Below are 8,162 nucleotides of genomic sequence, written 5' to 3'. Positions count from 1 at the left end.
TACACACACATAGATACACTCATCCACCTATACACATACTCACACACATAGGTAGTAGTGTGTGTATCTCAGTGTTATTAAGTACACAGTAATGCTACGAACAAAAAGAGAACTCGGTGCCCGTTAACACTTCATTATACATACATTATATAATGTTTATATATATTCATACATATATGTGTATATGTATGTATGCATATATATATATATATATATATATAAGTATATATACTCTCTGCATCTCACAACCCATCAATGCCTATTTTTGTCTATCTATCATCTATTAAATATCACATACTTTTTGTTTATATCTTTTTCTGTCTCTCTCTCTCTCACACACTATCTATCTATCTATCGTCAATATTTATTAGTCCATGTCTGTATATATTCGCCTGTTACACACTTTGTGTGTGTGTATATATATATATATATATATCCACATATATACACACACATGCATACACTATGTAAATACGAGGCAATAGTACTAATCATCGACCTGTTTATATATATATATATATATATATATATGTATATATTTATTCTTTGCTCTCTCTGTGCACACGTGTGTGTGTATGTGTGTTTGCATTTCTGTGCCTGTTACGAACTTGTGTGTATGTGGTACATCTACCTATCTATCTGTTTGTCTATCTATCTATCTATTAGTCTCTCTCACTATCTATCTGTCTATCCATCTATAAACACGTGTGTGTATTATATATATCTATATATATATATACGTATACATAAGTGCATATCGTTTTTTCTTTAATCCCGTTACACATTTATATATATATGTGTGTGTGTATATATATGCGCGCGCACGCACATTAATGCATGCACAATTGCTTGTGTATGAACGAGGAAACCCCTACGTGGTCGCTGAGTCTGCTAGACACAACAACCGAATCACTTTTTGTTCAAAGAAAAAGACCCAATGGAGACTGTCGTGGTAGAGCTATTTCTGAAAGGAGAGATGGTCCTGGCCGGATTCCTGCTTCCCACTGCTCTCAGTATGTGTCGTTCCATCAGAGCTGACCACAACTATCTCGAAACTTGTCGTCTGGTCCTAAATTTACCACACACTTTTATGTCCATCTCTTTCTTTCCTACTTCACACAATTATTCTTCCATCTTAAACCTTCTCTCTTTCTATCTCTCTGTTTTTCTCTCCTCCTTTATCTCTGCCTTTCTCTTTCTGCCTTTCTCTTTCTCCCTCTCTCACAGTCTGTCTGTTTCACTCTGTCTCTCCATTCTCTTTCACACTGTCCCTTTCTTTCTCTGTCTATCTTCCACTTTGTCCCTCTCTCTCTCTCTCATTCTTTCTCTCCGTTTCTCTCTCTATCTCTCACACTCTTTCTGTCTTTCACTTCCCATCACCAACTAACCAACCGACCAACCTTTCATTATGGTCGTCACTTGTTAAAACTTCTGTGAAGCCAACAAGGAAGACTTTTTCTACATGGTCACTGAGTTCGCTAGAAATAGCAACTACATATCTCTCTCTTATCATAGTCGGCCTTAAATAAAAGAAGGACATATTAGCTAATGTAGTCCTAGGTATATAGAAAGACGGGATGGTCACAGCTGGAGTGTCTGTGATGATAAACTTGATGGATCATGACCAACCTGGGGTTAAACAACAAGTTGTATTAATGTATGCGACACGGTTTCGATTACCCTTCCATAAGTTGTTTCACCACAGATCAGTCCTCATAGACCATTCCACATGTGACCATCCTGTTCTTTTCTTTTTAATCCAAAGTGTCTTTTGAGAGTAATTTAACTACTATGTCTAGCAAATAGAACTACTGGCTACGTTCGTTGGTTTCACTTTACATGATGTTCTATGATATCTTTCAGCCATCATGGCCACGTCCATGCTGGAGCACCGTCTTCTGAACGGTGTAAGCTGTGGTAGACAGACTATAAATATCCATGAAATCTTGCTCTTTCTGGACACGAAGTGTTTAACCCCAGGACAGCTCTGACCGAGTAGACAGGCCCGTGATAAGAGGCTCTTCAGTCATGGCGACCTTTTCGGGTAGATTTGACTGCTGTTTCTAGCAGGATGCCGACCACGTAGGAGGAGAGTTGAGTTTTACGTCCTGGGCGGCGGTGGTAGTGAAGTACTGTTTGCCTCTTTTGACTCGCTAAATAATTAATAATTAACCACAATGTGGTTAATTATGGCTTGTGTTGCTTGTGGAACAATTTACCGCGCGCATATATATATATATATATATATAAACACACACACATTCATAAGTAATAAGTTCACTTTACGGTTTGGTGCTCTACAGACGTTCTTTCTCAACTTTTTGAAGAATGCAAATCTTAGAATGAAATTTTGCAGATATGCATTTTTGAGGGTGTAGGTCACGGTTATATTGACATCTGTACTTATGCCTATATTAGTAATATTGCAAAAAAGGTAAAAAAATAAAAACAATAATTCTTGGGTGGATTTTGGATCTTTATCTCCGGGTCTTGTTTCTTAACAATCCTCTTTAAAATGCATATTTTTAAATGACTTTGCAGCCAAAAAAGAAAACAAAATCATTTTCGAGGTTGTGAATTACGTAATATACTTCAACCAGAAATCTGGGAGAGAAAAAAGAAAAGGTGAAAAATCGTAATATTTTGGAAATTAATGGGAGCAAAGTCTAAAAGAGGAACGATTGATCCAAGACTCTTCCAAATTTTTTGTCTAATCTTCTTACTTCCATAATCATAATGTACATCCTCGAAAATGTATCTCTTTAGAATTTGGTGAACGAATATATACTTGTGAGGAAGTTACTGAGGAAACAAATTTGGGTAGCACTAAACTGTGCCGTTGTGCCTATATATACATACATACATATATATATATATATATATATATATATATATATATATATATATATATAACCACACGCATAACTTTGCTATCTTATGTAAGAATGTAATTATCACTTTTAATAATGCATTTTTTTTCTTATTTTCCCCGTAAAATGTTGTTTTTAAGTGTGAACTGCTCCATTAATTTACAATAAATAATTCCTGAACAAAGCAAAGCTCTATGATTGTAATTAGAAAGTTTTTATGTTGTCCATTGAAGGAGGTTCAACAACCTTCCCTCACCACACCTCTATGTGCTCGCCTTCTGGCTAGAAATAACAGCCAAATCTCACTTTGTCACCTTAAAAGACGGAATGGTCATGGCTGGTGCGCCTTTCTTCCTATATCTGTCTACTAAGTGAGTGTTGTTGTCACAGGGCCAGGCAAAAACCATTAAAAGTTCCACCGTTAGTTCTAGCTTCATTAGGTCACTTCCTGGTCGTACGAAATGCTAGACATAGCACCTAAATCTTCCTACTATTTAAAAAAAAATAAAAGCTAGGAAACATTTGTTTTAATGCAGTGCTTGTACACAACCTTAAAAAGAGATGGGATGGTCACGGCTGGAATATCTTTTAACCATAAACCTGTTCGATCGAAACTAAGCACCACCACAGACAACAAAACATTAATATTTATTATCGCCTCCATAACTCATCATTATCATCATCGTTACCACCACCAATACTACTACTGCCACTACTACTACTACTACTACCGCTACCACTATTACCACCACTACTACTACTACTACTACTACTACTACCACTATTACCACCACCACCACTACTACTACTACTACCACCACTACTACTACTACTACTACTACTACTACCACTATTACCACCACCACCACCACCACTACTACCTTAGCATTTTTTATAAAGTTCTCTTCCCGTGTGTATGTATGTGTGCGTATATTTGTGTTATGTGTGTATATGTTTGCGCATTATATACATATAAATGTATATATATATATATATACATGTGTGTGTGTGTGTGTGTACATACATTTGTGTATGCATATGGTGTATATGTGTGTGTGTGCTTATATATGTGTGTGTGTGTGTGTACCCACGTGTTACGTAAGTAAGAGGTTATTGTCCTCAGTTCCAAAGTTGAGAAGGCGGTGTCTGCCGCCCCAATCCCAAGTACTCAATCCGTTTAGACAATGCTGATGAGATGTGTGTCTCAAAGTTTACTGACAACAGCTCGGTGGTGGGGGAGGAAATGGCTTTTTTTTCTTTTTTAAGACTAAAAATTGTTCCTACAACATTTAAGTGATTCTGTGTCAATTCGTCATTTGAACACCAACACCTCTCTTGGCAAGTCTTTAGTTGTACTCTTTATACACACACACACATACACACAGGCATCTCTGTACATAAATGCCTAATTTTGAACATAATATTGATGTGTGTGTATTATATAAAAGGTTGATAGTGACTTCGAAGTCTGGCCTCAGTTCTATTAAGCAAATTTCCGGTTAACGTTTGTTTTATATATAACATTACATACAAACAAACATTAACGCGTGTGTGTATATATATGTGTGAGTCGTGTAAGAGACCATAAGTCAGGGATATATATATATATATATATATATATATATATATGATTCACAACCTGTGGTCCGCAAAGGTAGTACTGGGGGGGTCTGTGAACTAAATTCAAAATTTCATTTATATATATAAAGCATAAGAAAGGGGTCCTTGGTAGTAAAAAGGTGGGGAACCACTGGTATATATATATGTATGTATATGTACATATATTTATAAATCTCTGTACATATATGTGTGTTCGTGCATTTGATTGAACCAAAAGGCGGTTAAAGATATTAGACGTCATACGATCTGATCCCTGGTTTTGCGACCCCTAAACCACTGTTAACAACTTTATTTATTCTTAGTCATGATTTCGTCTTTTGTCCAAATAAAAATATTCGTTTCTAAATTTTAGCCCAAGGACAGGAAATTCAGGAGAGGGGTTAAGTCGGTTAAATTGAAACTCCCCCCTCCCTCCCCAGTGTTTGTGCTTATTTTATCGACCCCGAAAGGATGAAAGGCAAAGTCGACCTCGGCGGAACTTGAACTCAGATCGTAAAGATAAGAAATGCTGCTAAGCATTTTGCCCGGCGTGCTAACGATTTCGCCAGCTCGTCGCCTTTTTTTTTTTTTTTTGGTCCAAATATTCACACCAACTCAATCTCCGCCATACTATATAAATGATAATAATTCTTTCTAATTGTGGCAGAAAAGCCTAGCAGTTTTGAGGGGAGGGGCACGTCAATTACGATGACTTCAGTACTTGACTGGTACTTTATTTATGAACCCCGAAGGGATAAATAGCCGAGTTGACCTCAGCGGAATTTGAACACAGAACGCAAAGAACTGGAAGGAATGCTGTTAGGCATTTTGTCCGACTCACTAACGCTTCTGTCAGCTAGCCGCCTTAATAATAATAATAATAATAATAATAATAATAATAATTTCTCCTCCCACTTTCCAAAACTTCTCCTTTTCCTGTTTTTATCGGTGACAAAGTGACCTGTTAGAAATAGCAGCTAAATCTTCCTCAAATCTTCAATGAAGGACACGTTGAATGTTCTACTCCTTGATATATAAAAACCATGTGATGGTGGTTACGATTGGAACGCATTTGATCATTTCTGTCTCTTGGATCCGAACTAATCTGAGACTAAATAACAACAACAATCATATTGATGGCTGCAAGAGTAGTTGAGCGTCGGACTGGGTAGTTTTATTTCCCCCCTTTTTGACCCTCCTCTGCTCAAATATTTAGTCGTATTTGACTTTGACCTATGACCAAAAGTATTCTAAAATACAATATTATATGGTGTAGTCGTTTTTATACAATCGTTTATTTTGTTAAGGTGCTGGGGTGTGATTTAACGGAAGTTTGATTGCTATTTCTAACAAGTGGAGTGGCAAGGCCCTGTTGATTGGTATGTCATCGTCGTTCCATGTTGGTATGGGTTGGGCGTTTCAACGGGAGCTGACAAGCTGGACGACTACACCAGGTCGATGTCCTTTTTAATGCCACCCACTTTACAGAGTGTACTGGGTTCAAGGCTTCGAGCTGGCAGAAACGTTAGCACGCCGGGCGAAATGCTTAGCAGTCTTTCGTCTGCCGTTACGTTCCGAGTTCAAATTCCGCCGAGGTCGACTTTGCTTTCATCCTTTCGGGGTCGATAGATTAAGTACCAGTTACGCACTGGTGTCGATATAATCGACCTAATCCGTTTGTCTGTCCTTGTTTGTCCCCTCTATGTTTAGCCCCCTGTGGGCAGTAAAGAAATAAGAAACGTTAGCACGCCGGGCGAAATGTTTAACGGTATTTCGTCTGTCTTAACCTTCTGAGTTCAAATTCCGCCGAGATCAACTTTGCCTTTCATCCTTCCGGGGTCGATAAATTGAATACCAGTTGCATACTGAGGTCGATCTACTCGACTGCTCCCCCCCTTCCCCAAAATTTCGGGCCTTGTGCCTAGAGTAGAAAAAAGAAGAAAAAAAGTGTACTGGGTGCTTTTTACATGAGTCTAGCACAAATGCTTTTTATGTGGCACCAGCACATGCAGCATGCGAACCAGATGGCTACACCAGACTCCAATCTGATTTGGCAGAGTTTCTACAGCTGGATGCCCTTCCTAACATCAACCACTCCGTGAGTGTAGTGGGTGCTTTTTATGTGCCACCGACACGAGGGCTAGTTCGGAGGTACTGGCAACGGCCACGCTCAAATGGTGTTTTTTTATGTGCCACCTGTACAGGAGTCAGTCTTATGTTTTGTTCACATGCCACTGGCACGAGTGCCAATAAGACAAAGCTGGAAACAATCGCGCTCAAATGGTGCTTTTTATGTGCCACCGACACGGGAGCAAGACTGCTACTCTGGCAGTGATCCTGCTCAGATGGTGCTGTTAGCGCTCCACTGGCACGGGTACCAGTCATCGAATTTGGTTCAGTTTCGATCTCACTTGTCCCAACAGGTCTTCACAAGCTGAGACATGTATATAATGTATGTGTTGAGGCAGATTTTCCATGTCTGGATGCCTTTCCTGTCACCAACCCTCATCTATTTCCAAGTAATGTAATGTCTCCTCATACCTGGACAGACAACTCTTACACAGCAGACTGGACACAAACACCACCAATTTGTATGACGTGATGTTCATTTACAACCACCGCATGGTGTCACGACAAGCGTATACACACACGCACACACACACACACACACACACACATGACTAGGGTCAATTGTCCAAGATACCATGCAGTGGAACGGAACCGAAGATGACATAGTTTGGAAATAAGCTTCTCAACCACATAACCACTCCTGCACCTGTCATCATTATTTTTATTATTAATCTTATTATTCCAGCAATTAAGGCAGTAAGATGGCAGAATGCCTAGAGCTATTTCTTCCAACCCATTATGTTCAGAGTTCAAATTCCACTAAGGTCAACTTTGTCTTTTATCCTTTGGCGGGTTGATAAAATATAGTATCTGTCAAGTACTGGGATGGATATCATTGGATAGCCCCCCCCCCTCCCCTAAATTTCAGGCTTTGTACCTATGATAGAAAGAATTATTATTTCAACAATTAGTAACAGTTTCATATTTAGTCACAAGGCCAGCAATTCTTAGGGGAGGGGGCCTGGTTGACAGCAGTCACCCTAGTACTTGACTGGTTCTTTATTTTGTTGTTCCTGGAGGGAAGAAAGGAAAAGTTGACCTCGGCAGAATTTGAACTTATGAACTTGAAGATCATCATCGTTTTAACGTCTTTTCCATGCTGACTTGAGTTGGACGATTTGACTGGAGACTGGCAAGGCAGGAGGCCGCACCAGGTTCCAATCTGATCTGGCAATGTTTCTACGGCTGGATGCCCTTCCTAACGCCAACCACTCTGAGAAATATCACTAAGCATTTTGCCCAAGTCTTTAATGATTCTTCTTATCCACCTTCAGTAAATGATTCGTTCAAATTTTGGCACAAGGCCAGCAATGTTTGTTGGGTGAAGGAAGGTGATTACATTGACCCCCCCCCCCCCCGCCAGTACTCAGCTCGTACTTATTTTATCGACCCCAAAAGGATGAAAGGCAAAGTTAACCTCAGCAGCATTTGAACTCAGAACATAAAAGCCAGAAGCTTCCATAAATAATAATAATAATAATAATAAAGCTCTCAATATTCAGTGCCACACATAAAATGCACCTGTGCCAGTGCCATTTAAAAAGCACCTGTACCAGTGCCACA

The 8,162-nt window shown here is 39.1% G+C and overlaps 1 protein-coding gene across 3 annotated transcripts in view; it reads left to right on the top strand.

Moving 5' to 3' along the window:
- LOC106874306 (DNA repair and recombination protein RAD54B) overlaps positions 1 to 8,162 on the top strand; it is a 52,841-nt gene that overhangs the window by 4,376 nt on the left and 40,303 nt on the right. The window lies entirely within an intron of this gene.

The sequence above is a fragment of the Octopus bimaculoides genome, chromosome 1 (genome assembly GCF_046866305.1).
Source record: "Octopus bimaculoides isolate indiv1 chromosome 1, ASM4686630v1, whole genome shotgun sequence".
Taxonomy (NCBI): domain Eukaryota; kingdom Metazoa; phylum Mollusca; class Cephalopoda; order Octopoda; family Octopodidae; genus Octopus; species Octopus bimaculoides.
Note: the sequence above shows the minus strand (reverse complement) of the source record. Positions and strands in the feature narration are given on the sequence as shown.